This window comes from Ovis aries, chromosome 1 (genome assembly GCF_016772045.2).
Source record: "Ovis aries strain OAR_USU_Benz2616 breed Rambouillet chromosome 1, ARS-UI_Ramb_v3.0, whole genome shotgun sequence".
In the NCBI taxonomy this organism is placed as follows: Eukaryota; Metazoa; Chordata; class Mammalia; order Artiodactyla; family Bovidae; genus Ovis; species Ovis aries.
Window position 1 is genome coordinate 271,526,732 of NC_056054.1, and position 26,284 is coordinate 271,553,015.

The 26,284-nt window shown below is 47.0% G+C and overlaps 1 protein-coding gene across 2 annotated transcripts in view; it reads right to left on the bottom strand.

Annotated features, from left to right (window-relative positions):
- ERG (ETS transcription factor ERG) overlaps window positions 1–26,284 on the bottom strand; it is a 321,571-nt gene that overhangs the window by 236,551 nt on the left and 58,736 nt on the right. For both annotated transcript variants that reach the window (XM_027961764.3, XM_042238489.2), the window contains exon 2: window positions 6,202–6,304. The gene's annotated coding sequence lies outside the window, so the exon portion shown is untranslated. The remainder of the gene's footprint in view (window positions 1–6,201; window positions 6,305–26,284) is intronic.

The following is a 26,284-nucleotide window of genomic DNA, read 5'->3' on the forward strand; positions in this document are numbered from 1 at the left end:
CTGCTCTCTAGGTCTGTGTCTCATTTGAAAGTGAAAGTGTTAGTCACTCGGTCGTGTCTGACTCTTTGCGACCCCAGGGACTGTAGCCCGCCAGGCTCCTCTGTCCACGGAGTCCTCCAGGCAAGAACACTGGAGTGGGCTGCCATTTCCTTCTCCAGGGGATCTTTCCCACCCAGGGAATGAACCCGGGTCTCCCGCACTGCAGGCAGACTCTTTACCAGCTGACCCACCAGCAAAGCCACCGGGGTCTCCTTTGCTGCCCTGCAAATCGGTCCATCAATGCCATTTCTCTAGATTCATATATATGCGTTAATATTCAACATTTGTCTTTCTCTTTCTGAGTTACTTCACTCTGTTTAATAGGCTCTAGGTTCATCCGCCTCATTAGAAATGAGTTAAATATGCTCCTTTTGTGGCTGAGTAATATTCCACTGTGTATATATACCACACTTTGCTTGTCCCTTCATCTGTTGATGGACATCAAAGTTGCTCCCATGTCCTAGCGACTGTAAATAGCACTGCAGTGAACTCTGGGCTACATGCCTCTTTTTCAGTTCTGGTTTCCTCAAGGTATATGCCCAGTAGTGGGATTGCTGGGTTGTACTCTATGACAACCCAGAGGGGTGGGATGGGGCGAGGAGTGGGAGGGGGTTCAAGAGGGAGGGGACATGTGTATACCTGTGGCTGATTCATGTTGATGTATGGCAAAAACCATCACAATATTGTTAAGTAATTATCCTCTAATTTTAAAAGCATTACTGAATCCTGGAGAGAGGTTGTGGGAACCCCTAACTGTAGCCCAGCTGGACAGAAGGATGGGTGACCTGGGGACCTGATGCTCTCCACTGGTCTCTGCAGTGGGGGACAGTCTTACGGGACTGCGCCTTCATCCTGTGGTGTCTGGCACTAACTCTTGGAGGTCTCAGAAATAAATCAAATTGTAGGATGCTCAGTTGGTATTAGAGAGCTGTAGAAGTGACTGATGGAGTTGGAAAAGATGACACCTATTTGATGTCAGGAGGAAAAAAGACCCTCAATTACCACCTCCAAACTGATGCTCTGAAGTTCACATATGAAAGTGAAAGACAGTTGCACCTTGGAAGAAAAAGCTATGACCAACCTAGACAACATATTAAAAAGCAGAGACATTATTTGCCAACAAAGGTCCGTCTAGTCAAAGCTAAGGTTTTTCCAGTCGTCATGTATGGAAGTGAGAGTTGGACTATAAAGAAAGCTGAGCACCAAAGAATTGATGCTTTTGAATTGCGGTGTTGGAGAAGACTCTTGAGAGTCCCTTGGACTGCCAAGAGATCAAACCAGTCCATCCTAAAGGAAATCAGTCCTGAATATTCATTGGAAAGACTGATGCTAAAGCTGAAACTCCAATACTTTGGCCACCTGATGGGAAGAACTGACTCATTGGAAAAGACCCTGATGCTGGGAAAGATTGAAGGCAGGAGAAGAAGGGGACAACAGAGGATGAGATGGTTGGATGGCATCACCAACTCAATGGGCATGAGTTTGAGTAAGCTCCAGGAGTTGGTGATGGACAGGGAAGCCTGGCCATCCATGGCGTCATAAACAGTGAGACACGACTGAGTGACTGAACAGAACTAACTGAATTCAAACAGGTATGACACAAAATTTGCCCGGTGTCTACTCTAACTGGTCAGTCCCCCAGTAGAAGCGCTGTTTGGTGAATCCCCCCTACCTGCGACCAAAGGCTTTTGGGAGTCTTAGACTGAATCATGCTCCTGAAACGCCTCACAGGGCTAGGCACAGAGTAAGCACTTCACAGGGCTTCCCTGGTGGCTCAGACAGTAAAGAATCTACCCGCAATTTGGGAGACTCAGGTTCGTCCCCTGGGTCAGGAAGATCCCCTGGAGAAGGGAAAGCCAAAGCACACCAGTCTTCTTGCCTGGAGAATTCCACGGACAGAGGAGCCTGGCAGGCTTCATGGCGTCACAAAGAGTCAGACTACTCACTGAGTGACGAACACTTTCATTTTTCCTTCAAGCACTTGGTAAGTGGCCATTAATACTGGAAATACATGGGGTCGCAAAGAGTCAGACATGACTAAGAGTGAACTGAACTGAACTGAATACTGGGAAGAAAGCAAGCAGGCCGATACTATATAAAATCCTGCAACTTTGTGAAAAATAATTCCCAAGAAATAAGCTGCTCACTTTTCATAAGGATCCTTTGTCCTTAATTTTAAATGGAATTTTTAATTTTAGGCTAACTAGTCATTAAGTGCAGACCCACTAGGTAAAATGGCTCTGAGCAAACTCATCATAACAGATCCGTTCGCTGAAAGAGCCGGTCATCAGATTCACTGATTCCAGTTGAGTGAACATTAGGTACGTCAGTTTCTTACTATTATTAGCAAACGTACCCTAAGAACTGCACAGGTCTGACTCTCCCCGGGGAAGTGATCTCCTAAATGGAGCGGGAGGTCAGCAAGACGTCCACCTGGGGCCACAGATTTCAGCAGGCACCCCCTCTCAGCTCCTGCAGGTACAGAATCAGCACCCGAGAGGGAGCATCTCCTTGAAACTGGTGCCCCCCTTGGCTCAACCTGGCCCCAGCCGGGCGCCTGCTCTCCCTAAAGTAAGCAAAGTTCAGTGGGAGGTGGAAATACGAGAAACCGAATATACCTCTCCGTTCATCTAAAAATAAGAAGCTGAACTCCTTCCGTACAATAAGGCTTTATCTTTCCAACAGATATAAATAACTACTGCAGTAGGTTGGACTGTTTCCCTCCACAACCCTTCAGGGTATTGCTGCTCAGTTGCTTGGTCATGTCTGACTCTTTGTGACCCCATGGACTCCAGCATGCCAGGCCTCCCTATCCATCATCAACTCCCAGAATTCACTCAAACTCATGTGCAAGGAGTCAGTGATGCCATCTAACCATCTCAGCCTCTGTCGTCCCCTTCTCCTCCCGCCTTCAACCTTTCCCAACATCAGGGTCTTTTCCAGTGAGTCGGCTCTTTGCATCAGGTGGCCAGAGAACTGGAATGTCAGCTTCAGCACCTGTCCTTCCAATGAATATTCGGGACTGATTTCCTTTAGGATGGACAGGTTTGAGCTCGCTGCTGTCCAAGGGACTCTCAAGAGTCTTCTCCAGCATCTTCTCCAGCACCACAGTTCAAAAGCATCAATTCTTCAGTGCCCAAACCCCCAGCATCTGAGAACATGACCTTATTAGGAGACAGTCTTTCTGCAGGTAATGAAGCTAACGTGGGGTCATTAGGGTAGGCCCTAACCTAATATGACTGGTGTCCTTAGTTAAAATAAAAAAGGGGGAAATTTACAAACAGGTTTGCATAAGGAGAAGATAGTGTGAAGATAGAGGGAGAAGGTGACCATCTATAAGCCACAGAGATGCACAGACAGGAGGAACCGGCCCTGTCCTCACCCTGAACTCCAGAGCTGGGAGAGAACAAACTTCCGCTGTCTATGCGCCCCCAAGGCTGTGGTACTCTGTCCCAGCATCCCTGCAAATGGACACTTCTTTATTTACCACCTTTTAACTGATGAAGAGTATAGGCCCTGATGGGGGTGTGGCCTCAGGAACCAGGTCCAATATAACCGCACAGTTACTAGACACAAACTCTGCTCCAAGCCCGTCCTAGGCACGGTGCACTGCTGAACCACCTACTCATCATTCCCGCCTTAACATCAGGGGAGGAGAGACTCTTAAGTTCCAGGCATAAGTCAGCCCCACCATAATCTCTTCGACCGCTGGAATGCTTTTTTTTTGAGAAAAGCCTGACAGTGCTGAAGAAATAAGGGGCATGTTTTGTAGATAAAGTGCTGAGATTCTCCACCTTTATTTTTATTTTTTTGCATAGCTAATGAAGGCAAAGGCTCAATCCCTGTGTGGGCCTCTCAAAATGAGGTTGCAATTGAATTCAGGTAAAATAACTACTAACCAAACCTGGTAATAGGACAGAAAAATATAGCTATCATAAAGGCGCATTCAAGAACGTATCACACTGATTTGCGTCCCTTCAGTAACAGATACAGTGTTTTATTACTTAGTTTCTGTTCTTACCACAACTCTTCAACAGCATTATTTCCTATAAATTTATACTATAGAATGCTGCTGCTGCTGCTAAGTCATTTCAGTCGTGTCCGACTCTGTGCGACCCCAGAGACGGCAGCCCACCAGGCTCCCCCGTCCCTGGGATTCTCCAGGCAAGAACACTGGAGTGAGTTGCCATTTCCTTCTCCAATGCATGAAAGTGAAAAGTGAAAGTGAAGTCGCTCAGTCATGTCTGACCCTCAGCGACCCCATGGACTGCAGCCCACCAGGCTCCTCCGTCCGTGGGATTCTCCAGGCAAGAGTACTGGAGCGGGGTGCCACTGCCTTCTCCAATACTATATAATACCACCTGTTAAAATAGTATGTAAGAATCTTGGAAGTATATTCAATATTAAAACGATCTACTGAATAAAACGGTGCAGCAGAATACATGTTTATAATACATTCTTCTAGAACTGCATGGGCTTCTCAGGTGGTGCAGTGGTAAAGAACCCGCCTGCCAAGGCAGGAGGCCGAAGAGGCTCGGGCTCAGTCCCTGGGTCGGGAGGATGCCCTGGAGGAGGGCATGGCAGCCCACTCCAGTATTTGTGCCTGGAGAATTCCATGGACAGAGGAGCCTGGTGGGCTACAGTCCATGAAGTTGCAAAGAGTCAGGTACAACTTAGCAAACAAAAACCAACACAGTTGCAATATCACTTTATTGGGAAATTTTTCTACTCTTGATGAACTTTTTCTTCCAAAGTATCCTGCTCCTTTAAAAATAGATTTCTCAAATCAATACTGCAATTATCCTTTAATGAAAAATAAATTTAAAAAATAGATTTCTCATTTTTGCTTATTACCCTGATGCCGCTGGAAACTCAGAAACACAGAGTCTCCTAGGTATATGGATGGATAATTCTAAAATAAAGTTTTATATAATTATTCAGAAAATAGGAACTGAGCAGAGAATCACATAAATTATCTAAATTATCAGCCCAAGATAGACCGCTTCTACCTCCTCGTTCAGCGCAAGAATTGCTGCTTATTTTCACCGTGTACTTTGCCATGAAGGGATCCTCGTGAACCAACAATTTCCATGTCAAAAATAGCTTGAATAAAAAGAGATGGCAAGGAAAAAAAAAAAAAAAAAAAACACGGGTCTGTAGACATTGTTCTTGGCTTTGTCTCTTCTGGATGGAGCAGGAGAAAGCAGAAAGCAGTGCAGAAAGGAGGAGTTTTGATGTCTACAGAACTTACAAAGTGGCGATTTTAAAGCCCCACATCTAGGTTGTTTCCATGTCCTGGCTATTATAAACAGTGCTGCGATGAACATTGGGGTACATGTGTCTCTTTCAATTCTGGTTTCCTTTAACCTAGATGTCCATCAGCAGATGAATGGATAAGAAAGCTGTGGTACATATACACAATGGAGTATTACTCAGCCGTTAAAAAGAATTCATTTGAATCAGTTCTGATGAGATGGATGAAACTGGAGCCAATTATACAGAGTGAAGGAAGCCAGAAAGAAAAACACCAATACAGTATACTAACACATATATATGGAATTTAGGAAGATGGCAATGACGACCCTGTATGCAAGACAGGAAAAAAGACACAGATGTGTATAATGGACTTTTGGACTCAGAGGGAGAGGGAGAGGGTGGGATGATTTGGGAGAATGGGAATTCTAACATGTATACTATCATGTAAGAATTGAATCGCCAGTCCATGTCTGACGTAGGGTGCAGCATGCTTGGGGCTGGTGCATGGGGATGACCCAGAGAGATGTTGTGGGGAGGGAGGTGGGAGGGGGGGGTCATGTTTGGGAACGCATGTAAGAATTAAAGATTTTAAAATTAAAAAAAAAAAGTTTATTGATCAGAAAAATAAAATAAAATAAAATGTAAAAAATAAATAAATAAATAAAAATAAAGCCCCACAGTGTTGAAGGCAGGACAGGCGGTACTGGGTCAAGGGTATTTTGTGTGTGGGGGAGGAGAATCTAGGGAACCAACCTAGGCTCCTCAAAGTACATTAGAGGACGCCAGGAAAGGTCTTTGGAGGTTTGGGTCCCCCAGATTCCAAATACTGAAGATACAAAATCTTTACATTCACACTTTTCTAAAAACTCTTCAAAGGCAGGACTTTTCTGGGGCTTTTTGTTCTACCTTGAATCGCCCTTGGCTCCCCCATCCTTTTTCTCTGTAAGTCATTTGTCTTGCTTTTGGTCAACACGGCTTCTTCTTGGATCTTCAAAGATCTTGGAACAACCTGAAAGAGAATTTCAATATAGTAAACTTTGGGTTTTTTCCCAAATCTTAAAACCAAGGATCAACTGTACATTTACTGACAAACCTACTGCTAAAATATTATTTTAAAGTATCTTAAAAGAGGGATGAACTTAAAATTCTTCCTTTAAAAAAACGTAAGGGGGCAGAGTTGGGGCAGCACTTCTTCAAATAAAAGTTCGGCATCATACGGCAAAAATTAGGAATGAGATAAAGGCCAAGCTGTAACAGACGTACTGAGGTCCACGTATACTTTTGCAAAGAAAATATTTTGAAAATCTTGCCCTTTCCTCCCAGCTCCCAGGTTTAGTAATAATGGTTTCCCCAGATCAGTATTTCAGCATTGCTTTCTGCTCCAAAGAGTGATGGGATTTATTCAACATCCTGAGAACCGCAATTAGACAACTTTTTCAGTCACATGAAAGAAACAGTCTTTATAATGTGTAGATGCCACAAGGATCCATATTTTTTGCAAGCATAGAGCACTATTAAGATGAGAGCGATACTAAAAAAAAAAAGTCTTTCTTAGAATATGTCTGTCAGAGCGGCTCTAAAATCCATTCTCTTATTTTTTGGCGATACAGGAATTTCTGTGCTTCTGCAACTTTCCAAGTCAAATAACCAATCCCAAAATATTTAGTACAGGATCCTCATAACATGACGAATTGCAAATGACAGCTTTTTCAGCTGAAAATATTTTCAAATTAGAAAATGCCTTAAGTAGTGCATCAAAATCAATATTTGCAATGGGCGATATTATTTATAGATGGTTTCACAGGCCAGCCAAGCCTCCCACTCCACCCCAGAGGCCCTGAATGTCAATGGCCCAATTGGTGGGGCAAAGGGATTGGTAAGACATGGAAAATCCAAATTCTTAGGGGAAAATTGGGAAAATTATGATACAAAACCATATGTGTATAGTCTGATTCCAATATTATATTAGTGCTGGAGAAGACTCTTGAGAGTCCCTTGGACTGCAAGGAGATCCAACCAGCCCATCCTAAAGGAGGTCAGTCCTGGGTGGTCATTGGAAGGACTGATGTTGAAGCTGAAACTCTAATACTTTGCCCACCTCATGCGAAGGACTGACTCATTTGAAAAGACCCTGATGCTGGGAAAGATTGAGGGCAGGAGGAGAAGGGGACGACAGAGGATGAGATGGTTGGGTGACATCACTGACTCAATGGACATGAATGTGAGCAATCTCTGGGAGTTGCTGATGGACAGGGAGGCCTGGTGTGCTGGCGATTCATGGGGTCGCAAAGAGTCGGACACCACTGAGCAACTGAACTGAACTGAACTCCAATCTTATATAAAAAGACAATAAAATGAATGAAAAACACGAGGGGGAAAGAGATTGCAAAACAGAGGCAGAGGCACAGATGTGGAAAACAAACTTACGGTCACGCAGGATGGGGAGTGGGGGAGGGATACGCTGGGAGATCGGGACTGACATAGGTGCACACGTCTACTGTGTAAAGTAGACAGCTAGTGAGAACCTGCTGCCTGGCACAGTGAGCTCTACGCTATACTCTGCAATGACGTAAATAGAACAATAATCTAAAAAAAAAAATAGTGGATATATGTGTATGTATAACTGATTCAGTCTGCTGTACAGCAGAAACTACCATTGTAAATCAACTATACGCCAAACAAAAACAAAAAAACAAAAAACCAAGAGGGAAGAAAGAGAAGGAGGAAGAAGGCTCTAAGGAGGTTCGGTTCAGTTCAGTTCAGTCGCTCAGTCGTGTCTGATTCTCTGCGACCCCGTGGACGGCAGCACGCCAGGCCTCCCTGTCCATCACCAGCTCCTGGAGCTTGAGATCACAGCCGGAAGTGGTCCTTCGCTTTCCAACATGAACTACAGGGAGTCTTACTTTCTTCCTTCTAATCAAGGCTATTTTCCAAATTTCAGAATCAAGAATACTCATCGTGATAATCACAGAAGAGCTACATAATGATCCTAAGCACATCTGCAACTCGCTGTCCTCACAGTGATAATGGGAGAGCCGTCTACCCCCTGGAGCCACAGGGCCTCCCTCCTTGGTGACAAGCCGCTCTGCAGGAAGGGGGTGGGGGTCAGCCTGAATTAGGCCATGCTTTGCTCGGCAGCACAGATCTTGAGTTAATTAAGGTGTCTCCAAATTTCCTCCTTTTTAAACCCAAAAGTCAATATTGATTATTTCTTGGTTGAATGCTTTCCACAGACAAAGGGTTAAAACAGTATTTAGTTTCCAATCGCTGCAAAGGCAACATGAGTTTTAAAAGCCTGGGCTCAAATTCCTATACTGTCATCCTATAGTACACTTCTGTGCCCAAACCTCTTCTCTGCCAAAAGAAACACTTGATTTCCGATGGAATATTGGTGGGCTCGATTTAAAGACAAGAGCTAAGGCCCAGAGACGGTTCTATTAAATATGTGCAACGGGTATTTTTCAATTAGCATGATAATGTTGTTAAAATCTCATCTACCCAGAGGGCACTTTATCTGACAAGGTAAATTATCCGTAAGCCAGCTGAGTGGCCTCAAAGGATCCAAAGAGATGTCACGAAGTCTGGGGAGAGAGAAACTTTGCCAGAGAAAGGCACGCTACCAGCCGCGTGAGGTTAACAGCCGGCCCAATCAAAGCAGAAACGTCAGACAATTATGCAAACCAGACTCAGGAACTCAAAAAACATAGCCATTTGAGAACTTTGCTATGAGAGCAAGCTGCTCAAGCCAGCTGAACAGAGCCCCTGGTACCACAAAGGGCAGATGACAAGAAACACGGCGCCCAACCCTGTCAAGGGCAAGTGGTAGGAACCCCAGTACCTCCCAGACGGGGTGAGCCCGGCGTTCTGCACAATGACAGGTAGAGGAACACAGGTGATCGTCACCGGCGGAAAATTCCCCTCGGAAATGGTCAAAGCCAGACACGGTTGAGCATCTCAAGGGCAGAGTCTAATCTGCAAAGCAGCCATGGCGCACAGAGAGACCTGGGCTTAGAGCCAGGTTGGTACTGACCACCAGCAGCCAGGAGACTGCTCAACTGCAATGGACAATCGTTTGTGGCCGTGCCATGCAGACAGACACAAGCGTCTCGTGCTCAGAGAAGTGCAACCTTCACGTTCCCCAAACACACTGGACCAGAGGTCGCCTCCTACACAGAGATTTTCCTGGCCACCTGTGTCAGCAACAGTGAATCCATCAGCAGCTTAACCTCTGGGAAGATGGACAACCAGCTGTCCCAGAGAGTTGCCTTCTTGCCAGAAAAAACCCTGGACCTTGAGTGAACAACAGCCATCATTGGCAAAAAGGCGTCATGCCCACCAGCAACACCAGGGACAGACACAGTGAACTGTCACCGAGGGCCCCATTCATCCGATTACAGCCCCATCCCCATCAGCAGGGTTCCCAGGTGGCTCAGATGGGAAAGAATCTGCCTGCAACACGGGAGACCTGAGTTCAATCCCTGGGTTGGGGAGATCCCCTGGAGAAGGGAATGGCAACCCACTCCAGTATCCTTGCCTGGAGAATCCCAGGGACAGAAGAGCCTGGTGGGCTACAGTCCATGGGTTGCAAAGAGTTGGACACGACTAAGCGACTAACACTTTCACTTTTCGCGTAAATGGCAAAAGCAGCAGACACAATGGCGCCCGCTTCTCTTAACAGAGGAAACCCAATGCCACTTGGGTGTGGAGCCCAACCCCCAAAACACCCTGGGGAGGGCTGACCCTGCCCCAGCTTCAGGGGCAACTCCTATCACTGGGCACCTGTTCCTCTTACCCCTGGGTGACTTAAAAGGGAGCATGTAGTATCATTTTAGCCAATTCAACCCCGGAGGAAGTGACCAGAAGACTTCTGGCGAAAGCCTCCTGGACAACAAAGAAAGGTCATCTGCTACTGTCCTGTCTGTATGACTCTTGAGCCATCTCAGGACCAAGAGAGGAAGGGGACTGGGGATAAAACCATACACTCTGGGAAAAGGCGAAGGCAAACCTCGGGATTCTGCTCAGGATGCAGAAAACAGGATTAGTCAGTCCTGAAGGCAGAAAGCATCGGCACCTTGTATCTGTGTTCAAACGTCTCTGCTAGGCACACAGCATCATGGAGCGGCCATGGCTCTTCAGAGGGGTGATATATCATGGGCACTTGGCACTCCATAGGCAGAATGGGAAGGAAAGTACGCAAGAGGAGACAGAAAGTACAGTAGGGGAGCAAGGCAGAGGAGGACAGATGAGCAAAGGCATGAGTGTGAAAGGGAGGCACACTGGAGAGGCTCTTTGGCTATGAGAACAGTTCAGAGATGTTGAGTGACTTACCCCTATAATTAAGAAATTACATTGGTGTATGTCTCTTTCCACAATCTAAGCTCAACCTGCCCTTCAAATCCATCCATTCATTCAAGTATTCCTCCATCCATCCGTCCATCCATCCACCCACCCACCATCCATTATGCATCTTCCATTCATCCACTTATCAACATGCACTAAGTCAGTTTCCTCCAAGTTCAATCACTGAACTAAGCCCTGCCTAGAGGTGGGCTTTGCCGTGACTTCAGGCTCGAGTGGGAAGCACAAGGTTGTAAAGGCACAATCACAAATACCAACACCCCCAACACCTGGCTTGACCCCCCAGCTGCAGAAAATCTCCCACAAGGGAGTTGCTGTTGCTGCTGCTAAGTTGCTTCAGTCGTGTCTGACTCTGTGCAACCCCATAGACGGCAGCCCACCAGGCTCCGCCGTCCCTGGGATTCTCCAGGCATGAACACTGGAGTGGGTTGCCACATCCTTCTCCAACGGAGTCAGGCAGATCCAACTGAGCACAGCATCTGAACTACTTAAGAAACTGACAGAGGAAAAGTGGGCGGCCAAGCACAGGGGCAGAAGCAGTCAGAGAATGAGGAGAGTGTCAGAAAAGGCCCCAGCCCTGGATGCCAAGGAGGACCCTCAGTAAGGCAGGAACAGTTCACAGCATCGATCTGCAGAAAGCTGAATAAAAATGAGCAAGTTAACCAACCAACCACACATGTTGAATAAATGGTACTAGACGTGGCAAGTCAACAACCTCTGGGTGACCTCCAACAACGTGGCCAGTTTCCAAAGGTTCACTAGTGGAAGGTTGGGAGGATGTGTGAGGGTCAACATAGGCTATTCACAAAAGACACTGGTGGACAGGGAGACAAGGGGAAGAGTGTTCAAGGGAAGAAGCACTGCGGAGTTCACCAATTCAACACTGGTTGCGTGCCTACTGCGTGTGAGAAATTGCCAGCAGCCAGAGTTGGCCCCATGGTTCAGACGCCGAGCTTCCACTACAGGGGGGCGAAGGTTTAGTCCGTGGCTGGTGAACTGAGATCCTTCATGCCACACATCATGGCCAAAAAATACAATAAATAAAATAATAAAGAGGAAAGAAAAGAAACGGCCAACAGCTAGAGTGCACAAGACTCAGTCGTGCCCTCAATTAGATTACAGTCTAATTAGAAGAAGGTTTATCTCGTTTATCTGGCTGGTTCGTTCAGGATGAGAAAAAGGGGTGTATTTACAGGTAGGATGGAGGGAAAGGCATAATAGCAGAGACAGATTCTAGAGACAGAGGAAGAGGAAGAGGCAGAGGAAAGGCCAGGGCATGACGTCAGCTCTAGCAGGAGGGAGGGATCCCCGAGTCTCAGAAGTGATGTGTTACTATGTGTTTAGCAACTCGCTCCACAGGGGTAATCCCCTGATTGGAGGCGTTTGACAATTCCTGGGGATAACTAGGTTTCCCTAGTGGCTCACGGGTAAAGAATCTGCCTACAATGCAGGAGACAAGGGTTTGATCTCTGGGTCGGGAAGATCTCCTGGAGAAGAAAATGGCAACTCACTGCAGTATTCTTGCCTGGAAAATTCCATGGATGGAGGAGCCCGGTAGGCTACAGTCCATGGGGTCACAAAAGGGTCAGACACACTTAGCAACTGAGCATACACACACCGTGAACCAGTGAAGTTGCTTAGTCATGTCCAATTCTTTGCCATGGACTGTAGCCTACCAGGCTCCTCCATCCATGGGATTTCCCAGGCAAGAATACTGGAGTGGGTTGTCATTCCCTTTTCCAGGGGATCTTCCTGACCCAGGGATCGAACCCAGGTCTCCCGCACTGCAGGCAGACGCTTTACTGTCTGAGCCCCCAGGGAAGCCCGTGCACACACACATGAAGTCATCTATTCCTATCGTGGGCAATTTCAAAAAACTAACAGAATATCCAGGTGCAGAGCTGAACAGAGATACAGGCAATCTTCCCAGCAAGTCTGCTGGCACCAGCCTTGGCAGACCAGAAGCCCAGCAGAGACCGAGGGCCTTGACGCTGTTGGCAACTCATAAGGTGACGGCGAGGATCTGTGAAGCTCAGCCAGACAGCTGCTCTGCCAGCAGCTGAGCCCCGGTGACCTGTCCCTGTGGGCAGGGCAGACACTTGGGATGTGGGGCTGCAGAGCGAGCAGCCGCCTCAGCACTCTGCAACGGCGCCTGCATCAGCTCTGCTGCTTCCTGAATCTGCCCGCTATCCAAATCACTTGCTGTTGTTGCTCAGCTGTGTCCAGCTCTTTGTGACCCCATGGACTGCAGCCCACCAGGCTCTTCTGTCCATAGATTTCTCCAGGCAAGAACGCTGGAGTGGGTTGCCGTTCCCTTCTCCAGGGCATCTTCCCAACCCAGGGATCAAACCCGGGTGTCCCTCATTGCAGGCAAATTCTTTACTGTCTGAGCCACCAGGGAAGCCCGTAGTGTATATATATGTATTATATATATATGTCAACCTTGAGCTCCCAATCCATCCCCTACCTGCCTCTTCTTGGTTTTTTTTTAATTATTATTCCTGAGAAGAGAACAAAATGAATGTAGACAGCAATATTCCTTTGGAGCCCGTGATATTCTAGGAGGAGTCAGCACTGGGCCTTTCTCTCCCCCAGGCCTGGTCATGTGCATGTGAAAGCTGATCAAGCTGCCTGCACAGAGGGCGCAGTGGGCTCCCCTCCCACCAGCCCCCAAACAGCTCACCGCCCCTCGGGCTGGGGACCATGGTCGGCCTCAAGGTCCCCAGGAAAAGTGAGACATCTGAAGGAAAACAGGCTAGATTTGAAAGGCTGGTGACATCTAGAAAAGGGAAAACAACTATAAATACTACTTCTCTCCTGTTTTACACTGAGCCTTCTGTTATAGGAAACACATTTAACAGAGTCGGTTTTTTTTTTTTTTTTTCCCCCTAAGCTCAACTGGAAAAACATAAATATTTAGTCATTTCATAACGGCAGACAACTGACAAGCAGGCTACAGATTAAAGGAACATGATGTATTTCTAAGAAAGTCCATCAAACAAAATATATCTTTGGGAACAGAATCCCAAAGTCTGTTTTAGAAGCAAATCTTGGCCTTCAGAATGAATTTTGTCTTGATGTAATCACAAGGTCACATCTTAAGAGAGAGTTAAGTGTATCGATAGCCATCTTTGTGAACAATGAGGTCTGTTTCACATTTTTATTTCATTATTTCTTTGTGTCATATTTTTAAACTAACAACACTGGGCAGAAAAAAAAAATTAAAACGTTATAAATGTATAATTGGGCTTCCCTGGTGGCTCAGTGACAAAGAATCTGCTTGTCAATGTAGGAGACGTGGGTTTGATCCCTGAGTCAGGAAGATCCCCTGGAGAAAGAAGTGGCAATCCACTCCAGTGGGGTTTTTTTTTTTCCCAGTCTAGTATTCTTGACTGGGAAATCCCATGGACAGAGAAGTCTGGCAGGCTATAGTCCATGGGGTCACAAAAAGTTGGATACTACTTATAGCAGCTAAATAATAATAATGCATAATTACTTTAGAGGTAGCATATAAAATAACTAATTGCCAAGGTAATTGCTATTGTAATTACCATCTCAGTGTCATAAATGAGAAATGTGAACTTCCTGAGTAGGAAGAGGATTTGTAACAGAGCAAAAGGGAAGAAATTGACATTAACAGAGAGATTACATGTAGGGACGTTACAGAGCAACGTTTTCAGATGAAATTCCTGCTATCAGCTTCCTCAGATGTCTTTATTTTGAATAGAGTTTGAAGAGACAGATCAGGAGAGTCAGAAGTTTTCCTAAGAAAAATCAACTTGATAAAGGCAGAAAGAAAAAAAAAAAAAACACTGAGACTTCCTAATAATGCAGATAATTCATTACATTATTTGTCTTTACTGATAAAGACAAACACATTAAAAAGCAAACACATCGCTATACCCTTAGAGAGTACCAAGCGGGAAAGCTTTCCTTGTGTTCTGTAAGAGGGAGAAAATTCAAAGAACCCTGAACTCATCCTGAAGGTCGGTCTATGCCCGCCGGCTTGGCTGAGACACCTTGGCTCCCTGGTGATGGCATTTTCACCACCAGGAGCACAGAAGCCAGCTTTTCCGTTTCTGCTTGACTTTTCACTCTTTAAGAGAACTGCATTCAAATTGCCTCCTAGGTACTGGACACACTTTGGAAAGAAAGATCGTTAAAACTTCTTATGTATTTAAACAGAAATTGTGAGCCTCAACACAAACGCCCTTCGCTGACATTCCGGACATGAGGTTTATAACACGCCTCTGGCTGCACAGCTCTGCACTCCCTCCGCACAGAACCCTTCATGAAATCCACCATCAAGGAGCCCTGCCGTTCAGTTCAGTCCAGTCGCTCAGTCCTGTCCGACTCTTTGCGACCCCATGGACTGCAGCACGCCAGGCCTCCCTGTCCATCACCAACTCCCAGAGTTTACTCAAACTCATGTTCATCGAGTCGGTGATGCCATCCAGCCATCTCATCCTCTGTTGTCCCTCCTCTTCCCGCCTTCAATCCCTCCCAGCATCAGGGTCTTTCCAAATGAGTCAGCGCTTCGCATCAGATGGCCAAAGCACTGGAGTTTCAGCTTCAACATCAGTCTTTCCAATGAACACCCAGGACTGATTTCCTTTAGGATGGACTGGTTGGATCTCCTTGCAGTCCAAGGGACTCTCAAGAGTCTTCTCCAGCACCACAGCTCAAAAGCATCAATTCTTCAGTACGTGCTAACTGAGGACAGCACCCAGACACAGAATTTCCACACTGTGTCTCTCATGCCTTGAGAGAGAGTTGCTTACCTTGCGGCCTAAAGTTTTATGATATAGAATAAAGGGCGACATTAGTTGCTCAGTCCTGTTCGGCTCTTTGTTGACCCCATGGACTGAAGGAAGGAGCCCGCCAGCGTCCTCTGTCCATCAAATACTCCAGGCAAGAGTAGTGGAGCTGCTTCTCATTCCTTTTTCCAGGGGATCTTCCTGACCCAGGGATCGAACCCGGGTCTCCCGCATTGCAGGCAGATTCTTTACCGTCTGAGCCACCAGGGAAGCCCAAAGGGCAACATAGCAAGTAAGGTAAGAAGCATTGGGACAGCTCAGGGATGAGGACGAGAGCACTTCAGCTTCGGGTATTAGGATTTAAATCAGATGATGAAAATCAGGAAGAACTTCGATAGATCTGGAGGAGGACAGTCCAGGCAGCTCGAATAAGGGACACAGAGCATCACGCGGGACTCGACCGCAGAAGACACGTCTCCAAAGGGGACTCAGCACAGGCACTGCTGCGTGTGAGTCAAAGCCTCTGCCAACAGCACGGTGCTGGTGGCTTAGTCACTCAGTCATGTGCAACTCTTGCCACCCTACGGACTGCAGCCCCCCGGGCTCCTCTGACCGTTGGATTCTCCAGGCAAGAATACTGGAGGGGGTTGCCGTTTCCTTCTAAAGTGGATCTTCCCAACCAGGGGGATTGAACCCCGGTCTCCTGCATTGCAAGCGGACTCTCTACGGACTGGGCGGCAGAGAAGCCGCAAGCAGCCTGACGACATCTACATCACCTTTGCCCTCCCTCGCGGCCGTCAAGGAGGACTTTCAAGGCAGAGCAACGGGCCCAGACAGAGGTTTGTGGAGAGAAGCTGGCTCAGTTCCTCAGATGTGCTAGAAAAGTGGAGAAGTAACAGAAGCCGCAGCGGGACGGTGGGCACCTGGCTGGACCCGGCAGGAAGGCTTGTGCAGATGGCAGACAGCCAGACAGAGCCAGAGGGAGGGCCCAGAAGGACAGGCTGCAAAGTGTGACCCTTGCTCTGCAAACAGCAACTGAGGGGTGCTTGCGCCTCTGCAGAGGGGAGCGTTCCATACAGGTTTTGGGGAAGATCCCCGAGGTGGCTGAGGGCAGACAGCGAGCTGCTGAAATGGTCCAGTTGGGGGTGAAGGCAAGGCAGCCGAAGAGCCAGGAGCAGGGCAGAGGGCAGAGGACATGCCGAAACTGGGGGGCCCTCGGGAGAGAGAAGAGGGGATGGCACGCAAGGAGGGGGGCTCTAGGGGAAGATGGGGCACCCTGATCCAGTCCATGGACGACCAACAGCATCATCAGGCCACGAGCGGTGGACCTGGGCATGCTGGACCGGAGCTCTGGGGCTTGATCTATAGCTTCCCGGAGCCCCAGAGTTCTGCAGAGAGCTCCATGGGGCAGGGGCCAAGATGGGAGCCAAGAGAGGGGCTGCAGGGAAGGGTCTCCATGCCCTCCTGGGGAGCACAGCCTGACCCTCTCTCCCCATGCTCCCTCCTGCTGAGCTCACGCTCTGCTCTGTTCAGGGTGTCAGCACCCAAGATCTCTGTTGAGTTTCATACAAGGCTAATGCGAAACACTGGGCTGGAAGAAGCACAAGCTGGAATCAAGATTGCTGGGAGAAATATCAATAACCTCAGATATGCAGATGACACCACCCTTTATGGCAGAAAGTGAAGAGGAACTAAAAAGCCTCTTGATGAAACTGAAAGAGGAGAGTGGAAAAGTTGGCTTAAAGCTCAACTCTCTGCAACCCCATGGACTGCAGAACGCCAGGCCTCCCTGTCCATCACCAACTCCCGGAGTTTGCTCAAACTCATGCCCATCAAGTCAATGATGCCATCCAACCATCTCATCCTCTGTCATCCCCTTCTCCCCCCGCCTTCAATCTTTCCCAGCATCAGGGTCTTTTCCAATAAGTCAGCTCTTCACATCAGGTGGCCAAAGTATCAGAGTTTCAGCTTCAACATCAGTCCTTCCAATGAACATTCAGGACTGATTTCCTTTAGGAGGAAAGCTGAGAAGACACCTATTGATCAGGCCAGGGAGGAGAGCACAACTTCTCTCACTAACATCATCATCTTTTTCTCCCTGTGATCACCGGCCTGCTCCCTGCTCCACAGAACTTTTCTTCAAAGCAGAGAAAGGGGGTCTGGTCACTCTCCAATCCACTGCTCTCAGTCTACACGGGGCCCGGAAAACACTTCAGCCGTACCAGGTGCTGAGCAGGATGAGTGAACGCAGGACAACCCCACCACCCCTTTCCATCTACCCCTGCTTCACATTTACAGCTTCATGAGTGAGAGAATGACAAGCTGCGTGGCCCTGGGGAAGTGACTTAGCCTCTCCTCCACGCACATCTATAAAACGGATACAACAGTAACATCTACCTAAAGGTCCGTGGGCTCCCCAGTGGAGGCTCAGTGATAAAGAACCTGCCTGCCAAGTGGGAGACACAGGTCAGTTCCCTGGGTCAGGAAGATCTCCTGCAGAAGGAAATGGAAACCCACTCCAGTATTCTTGCCTGGGAAATCTCATGGACAGACGAGCCTGGTGTGCTGAAGTTCATGGGGGTTGTAAAAAAATCAGACACGGCTTAGTGACTAAACAACAACCTAAGTCTGTTGGGAGAATTAAAGGAGCTAAGATATTTAAAGAACTCTAAGAGTTCTTGGAATATAGCAAGTGCTCAGTAAGCGTGAACTATTGGATTCATTGAATAAAACGGTTTATGGAGAAGTTCCAAGAAGTTTGGGGGGATTACTTGTGAATTTTAAATAGCCGATCCACTGGAGTCACCCAAATAATCACCTCTTGGAGGTCAGCTGGGCTTCCCAGGTGGCACCAGTGGTAAAGAACCCACCTGCCAATGCAGGAGACATAAGAGACATGGGTTCGATCCCTCGGTTGGGAAGATCCCCTGGAGGAGGGCACAGCAACACACTCCAGTATTCTTGCTTGGAGAATCCCGTGGACAGAGGAGCCTGGCAGGGTCCTCTGTAGGGTCTGTAGGGTCACAAAGAGTCGGACATGACTGAGCAACTTAGCACACTGCAGAGAGGTCAATTAAAGGTGAGTGCTTTCAGTGAGCGTGGATTATGCACCCAGGGTAGTAAAGGCAGGGTGTGCACTCCTGACCTCAGCTTTGCCAACCAAGTGGTTCTGCAGGATGGGTTCTCGGGGAATCAGAACTTGAGTCAGAGAGAAAGGTCTGGGGCATTTGACGGTGTGTTTTTGGAATCAGCTCTTGTGGATGCAGGGTAAGGAAGCAGGCCTGGGCAGGGAGGAAAGATGAGCTGTGAGGAAGCCCTAAGGAAAGCCTCAGGCCACCCTTGGGGGTGCTCTGCTGCTGATCTGGCCCTTCAGAGTTGGGGGGCAAGGGCAAGGAGCCAGGCCAGTAACCCATGCTGTGTAGTTAAGTCTTGGCTAAGCTCTGGTGCCCAGCTGTTTGATCAAACACCAGTCTAGGCTATGTTGTGATGGCACTGTGCGGATGTGGTCAACATCTACAATCAGTTGACTTGACATAGAGCAGATTACCCTCCCTAATGTGGCCTCACCCAATCAGTTGGTGGTAAGCGGGGGTGGGAGGCGGGACTAGGTTTAGGAGGAGGAGAGGATTCTGCCTCTAAATGTAACACAGAAACCCTATCTGAGTGTCCCACCTGCCAGCCTGCCCTGCAAATTCCAGAATCAAGATTGGAACATCAGACCTAGAGATTCTTATCTTACAGAGCGAAACAGGTCAGATAGACAAAGATAAATATGAAATTATATCACTTACATGCACAAGCGCGCACACTGCTCAAAAGAGGTGAGCGAAGTTTCAGAAGAGCCATTTGGGAAGCCTCACAAGGCCCCCCAGGTTCCAAGTGGCCAGGGTCTAGGGACTGACTTCCAGAGGAATAATCCCTCAGAGGGGCAGCCTGCAGCCACCCAAGAGCAGACGGGCCGGGGAGGCCTGGTGGGAGCACGGAGAGCTGCTGGCAACGGCCTGAGCATCCTCTGCAAGGTTGGATGCTGGCCTTCAGGACCAAGTCACACCTGAGAGAAGGCAGCTGCAGGTGTCCCAGAGGCAGAGAAACCAGGAGGAGGGGGTCAGAAGCAGATAAGCCTGGAGGCATCACCACACCATGGAGGGCTGTGGTCCCTTTAAAGCCCTGAGAACCTTTCAACTTGCCCCATGGAAGACATCCAGTGCTTCAGTTCAGTTCAGTCGCTCAGTCGTGTCCGATTCGTTGCGACCCCGTGGACTGCAGCACGCCAGGCCTCCCTGTCCATCACCAACTCCCGGAGTTTACTCAAACTCATGTCCATTGAGTCAGCGAAGCCATCCAACCATCTCATCCTCTGTCGTCCCCTTCTCCTCCTGCCCTCAATCTTTCCCAGCATCAGGGTCTTTTCCAATGCGTCCGCTCTTCACATGAGGTGACCAAAGTATTAGAGTTTCAGTTTCAGCATCAGTCCTTCCAATGAACACCCAGGACTGATCTCCTTTAGGATGGACTGGTTGGATCTCCTTGTTGCCCGTGCTGAGAGCCTTACAAAGCACAGTGCCCTAGGGAGAGGGCTTCCAACAGCCCCTGGCCACCCTGTGCTCCTGCTGCAGTCCTGAAGGGCGGAGGCAGAGGGTGGAGGAGGAGAGGAACAGCAAGGCTGGGACAGGGACAAACCATGGGCCCTGGACTTGCTGATTCTGAGACAGGCTGAATGTTCAAAGCATCTTTAAATGGACTGAAAGACAGGCTTGCACTGATTAGACTAATCTGGGCTTCTCAGTACTTGAAAATTAGAGTGCCCTTGAGTCCCTAGAAGCGCTGGGGTAAGAGACTGTGGTGAGGATGAGACACGCAGATTTGAATCATGAACTTGGGGGAAAATAAACTTTATCCTGCAATGCCTTTCACTCAGCCCAGCACCTGTGACACACAGGTGCCCAGCTTCTCACAGGTGTGGCTGAGGCCACAGGAGGAAAGCCTTGAACCAAACCAGGTGGGAGTAGGCACGTGAGGCAAGAGTGAGCAACAGTCCACCTGGACTGTGCAAGAAATGGGGAGACAGAAAGACACAGAATCAGGGAGCAGTGGGGACCGAGCTTGGGCTCAGAGAAGAAAACGACATGGACCCCTGGATAAACACCGAGAGGCAGAAGGGTCTAGAGGGGCTCAGGCTGGTATCAGACCCATCATTCCCCCCACCCAACCCCAGCTTTGGTTCACCTGGGACTACACAGCAATGAGTGGAAACATCTGACTCAAAGAACAGCTGAGCATTAAAGTTCTGATCACAGCACAATCAGAAGCACTTGCCTGTTACAGAACAGGGGCTGGAAGAAACATCCCACTACTCCCCCTCTGAGGTTTAGAGAAAGACAAATACCATGTGATATCACTTGGACGCAGAGCCTAAAAATGCCACAAATGAACTTTTTTACAAAACAGAAAGAGACTCACAGGCGCAGAAAACAAACTTAGGGTCACCAAAGGGAAAATGGTGTGGGAGGATAAACAGGGGATATGGGATTAACAGATACATACTGCTGTGTATACAATAGATAATCAAGGCCCTACTGAATAGCACAGGGAACTACAATCAGTATCTTGTAATAACCTGTAATGGGATTGACCATAAAGAAGGCTGAGCGCCCCAAGAATTGATGCTTTTGAACTGTGGTGTTGGAGAAGACTCTTGAGAGTCCCTTGGACAGCAAGGAGATCCAACCAGTCCATCCTAAAGGAGATCAGCCCTGAATATTCACTAGAAGGACTGATGCTGAAGCTGAAACTCCAATACTTTGGCCACCTGATGTAAAGAGCTGGCTCACTGGAAAAGATCCTGATGTTGGGAAAAACTGCAGGCAGAGGAGGCGATAGAGGGTGAGATCATTAGATAGCATACTGACTCAACAGACATTAATCTGAGCAAACTCCAGGAGACACTGAAAGACAGGGAAGCATGACATACTGCAGTCCATTAGGTGGCAAGGGGCTGAACAGGATTTAGTCATTGAACAAAAATAACAAACAATGGAAAGAATATGAAAAAGAAAATATATGTATGCATCACTTTGTTGTATACTTGATTTGAAATAATTGATTTGCAATGTTTCAAGTAGGATTTGAAGTAGCTCAACTGGACCTAACAGAAGATATTAAGAATAGGTGGCAAGAATACACAGAAGAACTATACAAAAAGTATCTTAATAACACAGATAACCACGATGGTGTGATCACTCATCTAGTGCCAGACATCTTGGAGTGTGAAGTCAAGCTAGCTTCAGGAAGCACCACTATGAACAAATCTAGCAGAGGTGATGGAATTCCAGCTGAGCAATTATTTCAAATCCTAAAAGATGATGCTGTGAAAGTGCTGCACTCAATATGCCAGCAAATTTGGAAAACTTAGCAGTGGCCACAAGACTGGAAATTGAGGTCAGTTTTCATTCCAATCCCAAAGAAAGGCAATGCCAAAGAATGTTCAAACTACCGCACAATTGCACTCATCTCACGTGCTAGCAAAGTAACGCTCAAAATTCTCCAAGCTAGGCTTCAAGAGTACACGAACCAAGATCTTTCAGATGTTCAAGCTGGATTTAGAAAAGGCAGAGGAACCAGAGATCAAATTGCCAACACCCGTCGGATCATCGAAACAGCAAGAGAGTTCCAGAAAGGTATCTATTTCTGCTTCATTGACTACACGAAAGCCTTTAACTGTGTGGATCACAACAAACTGTGGAAAATTCTTAAATAGATAGGAATATCAGACCACCTTACCTGCCTCCTGTGAAACCTGTACACAGGTCAAGAAGCAACAGTTAGGCCCCACATGTAACAATGTACTGGTTTCAAATTAAGGAAAGAAGTACGTTGAGGCTGTATATTGTCACCCTGCTTATTTAACTTATACGCAGAGTACATCATGAGAAACCATGGGCTGGATGAAGCACAAGCTGGAATCAAGATTGCCAGGAGAAATATCAATAACCTCAGATATGCAGATGACACCACCCTTATGGCAGAAAGCAAAAAGGAACTAAAGAGCCTCTTTATGAAGGTGAAAGAGGAGAGTGAAAAAGCTGGCTTAAAACTCAACATTCAAAAGACAAAGATCATGGCATCCTGTTCCATCACTTCATGGCAAATAGATGGGGAAACAGTGGAAACAGTGACAGACTTTATTTTCTTGGGCTCCAAAATCACTACAGATGGTGACCGCAGCCGTGAAATTAAAAGACACTTGTTCCTTGGAAGAAAAGCTATGACAAACCTAGACAGCATATTAAGAAGCAAAGACATTACTTTGCCATCAAAGGTCCATCTAGTCAAGGCTATGGTTTTTCCAGTGGTCATGTATGGATGTGAGAGTTGGACCATAAGGAAGTCTGAGCACCAAAAAATTGATGCTTTTGAACTGTGGTGTTGGAGAAGACTCTTGAGAGTCCCTTGGACAGCAAGGAGATCAAACCAGTCAATCCTAAAGGAAATCAACCCTGAATATTCACTGAAAGGACTGATGCTGAAGCTGAAGCTCCAAGACTCTGGCCACTCAATTTAAAGAGTGGATTCATTAGAAAAGACTGATGCTGGGAAAGACTGAAGGTAGGAAGAGAAGGGGACGACAGAGGACGAGACGTTTGGATGGCATCACCAACTCGATGGACATGAGTTTCAGCAAACTCTGGGAGACAGTGAAGGGCAGGGAATCCTGGGGTGCTGCAGTCCACGGGTCGCAAAGGGTCGGACACGACTGAGCGACTAAACAAACATCAACAGCAGCTGGAATTCCGTCACCTCCACTAGCTTTTTCTAATGATGCTTCCCAAGGCCCACCTGACTTCACACTTCATGTCGTCTGGCTTGGTGAGTGGTCACACCATCGTGATTATCTGGGTCATGAAGATCTTTTTTGTACAGTTCTTCTGTGTATTCTTGCCACCTCTTCTTAATATCTTCTGCTTCTGTTAGGTCCACACTGTTTCTGTCCTTTATTGAGCCCATCTTTGCATGGAATGTTCCCTTGGCATCTCTAATCTTCTTGAAGAGATCTCTAGTCTTTCCTGCTCTATTATTTTCCTCTATTTCTTTGCATTGTTCACCCAAAAAGGCTTTCTTCTCTCTGCTTGCTATGTTCTGGAACTCTGCATTCAGATGGATATATCTTTCCTTTTCTCTTTTGCCTTTCACTTCTCTTCTTTTCTTAGCCATTTGTAAGCCCTCCTCAGACTGCCATTTCACCTTTTTGCATTTCTTTCTCTTAGAAATGGTTTTGGTCACTGCCTCCTGCACAATGTTAGGAACATCCATCTGTAGTTCTTCTTCCTCTTATCAGATCGAATCCCCTGAACCTATTTGTCACTTCTGCTGTATAATCATAAGGGATTTCACTGTTTATACTTCAATTTAAAAAAGGAGAAAACTTCCAAACACAAAAATTTATTAATTAATTAAAAAGTAAAAAAAATAAAGTTCACGGTTGGGTTTGCATGTCCCCACAGGGAAGGGTGGGTGAGAAAGAAAGTGTCCCCTAAAGACAGGACTCAGAACAGCTCCAGGGCAGTGTCACAGGGAGCCCCCCATCCCTGCTCCATAGAAGGCAGCGCAGAAGCGGGCAATGCAGGGCCCAGAGCAGGCACAGGAGTGACCCCACCCCAGGTGGCAGCCTGTCTCTAGGACTTCATCAATCCTACCAGCCACCCCTGCCTGCTCTTGAGAGGAGTGAAGGGCAGGGACGAGAAGTTCCATCTGACTTGACCAAGAAACACAATAATAAGAAAATCTTAATAAGCATGAAATCACACTACTAGTCAAAAACAGAATTAAACAATTAAGAGACATTTCCTGTTGAAATATGCCAAGAGGTTTTGGTTTTGTTTCTTGGTTTATGTTTTCATTTTTCCAGACAACCAATAGCTAACATTGAGTATCTTCTATAGGTGAGCCACAGGATAACAGCGTGAGACCTCAGGCAATCTTTAAATTCTGAAAGAGCTCATGGAAAATGGAAAGGCAGCTCTCCAATTCCAGCATATCCATGCATCTAGCCCCACCTGGAAATCCTTGGCTCTGAGATGCCCACGTTGTCACTATTATTTTTCCCCCCATTTCTGGCTACAACAATCAGGTCTACAGGGGAACAACAGACCACCAGAAGCATCATCCCTACCCAAAGGACACAGGGTTCACCAGCTTGTGTTACTGACACTGAGGGATGTCACATGATTCAGAGAATCACTGGATTCCATAATTGGTCCCGGGATTCCCACCCCTCAGCCCCCACTCCCAGTGATTCAGATGACAAGGGCCATATGAGGCAGGAATCCAAACTAATATTTAAAGAACGCAAGTGAAGGGAAGGCTCAGTTGTGAAGGCAGCGTGGTCCCGAAAGATCTACAAAGTCTGGCGAAGCCTAACGGAAATCAAAGCAAATCTCTAAGTTAGTTCATGGAACGGTTGTACTAGTCATGCACCAGAAGAGAAAATCAGAGAGACAGACAGAGAGATGGCAAGATAGATAATACAAAGGTAGATGGATAATTAGTAAATACACAGTAGAAAGAAAGACACAGAGAGAGACAGACGGACACAAACGCTAGACAGTTAGATATCGATATCGCTTCCTATTTAAACTGCCAAAGGCTAACCAGAAAACTCGGGACGGTTATAGGAGTTGGGCAGAGATTAGAATAATGACTAAACACTGTCCCCATACCTAGCAGAGGAACCCCTTCTGCTTCTGTTCTCAGATGACCTGACTGCCCAGGTTTCTCAGCCCCTTGGCTTGCTGCCATGACTCCTGTTCCTATTTCCACTGATCCTCTCGTTTCTGTGAGCACTTCCCGTCACCACCTGAAGGAGGGACGCTAACAGTCTCCTCCTAGAATAATAAGAGAAGACTTTAAAATAAATTCATAAGCATAAAAAAATCAAAATAAGCAGAAGTCAAAGCTTCACGAGCACTTCTGAAAAAGGAAGCTATTTCATGAAGAGTGTTTTGAACTTGGGAAGACTTTGAAGGTCTTCAGAGCCGTTCCCATTGTCTTTTCTGATTGCACCGTATCCTGTTATTTGCACTGGGCATAAACCTCCTACTTCTTGATTTAATTTCAGCCTTTAACTTTTGACACTTTCACTGCAAACGTAGGAACTTTGAAAAAAAAAAGGGGGGAAAGCAAAACAGCTGTGCAAACATCAAACATTTGAAAATCAAACAATTTTTCATAAATATTGACTTTAAACAGGGGGTAGAAGTGGTGGGGACTGAAAAGGCAGCAACCTATATATTTATAGTAATTTAAATCCACCCTTATCATTAGAGTGTTTCATTAAATTATCATATATTATACAAAATTATGGTCAAAAATCTTTCTGCATTCAGTCACTAGTGGCACGGAGCAACAGCACTGAAAATAATGCTTAATAAGACATTGATGTGTGTGGGCTTTGTCCTTTTTCTCTCAAGCCCTTTTGAAGAGTATCTTTGCACACCTCACAGGGATCTGATACTCCACATTTAAGCCCTTTCAGCAACTGGAAGTTTCCTGAATAAAACACATGAGCCTTTCATTCCTGAAACTCTAAGATCTGGTGAAAGTCCTCAGAAAATTATGATCCAGTTGGAAGGAATTTCCTCCTGAGAAGTGAAAGATAAACCACATCAAAAAAAAAAAAGGTACTGAAGCGCTTTCTGTCTCTGCGAAGAACGGGTGAGCCTGGCCAGGGCCAGGGCAGGAGCCAGCTGAGCCGAGGAGGCAGGGGACTCAGCCTTATTTCAGGAAGGAGCACAGGCCGGGTGACATTGAAAACCTGTCCAGCCCAGGACACCGGGAACACGCACTCGTGTCAAACTGAGCCGGTTCAACAGCGTTCA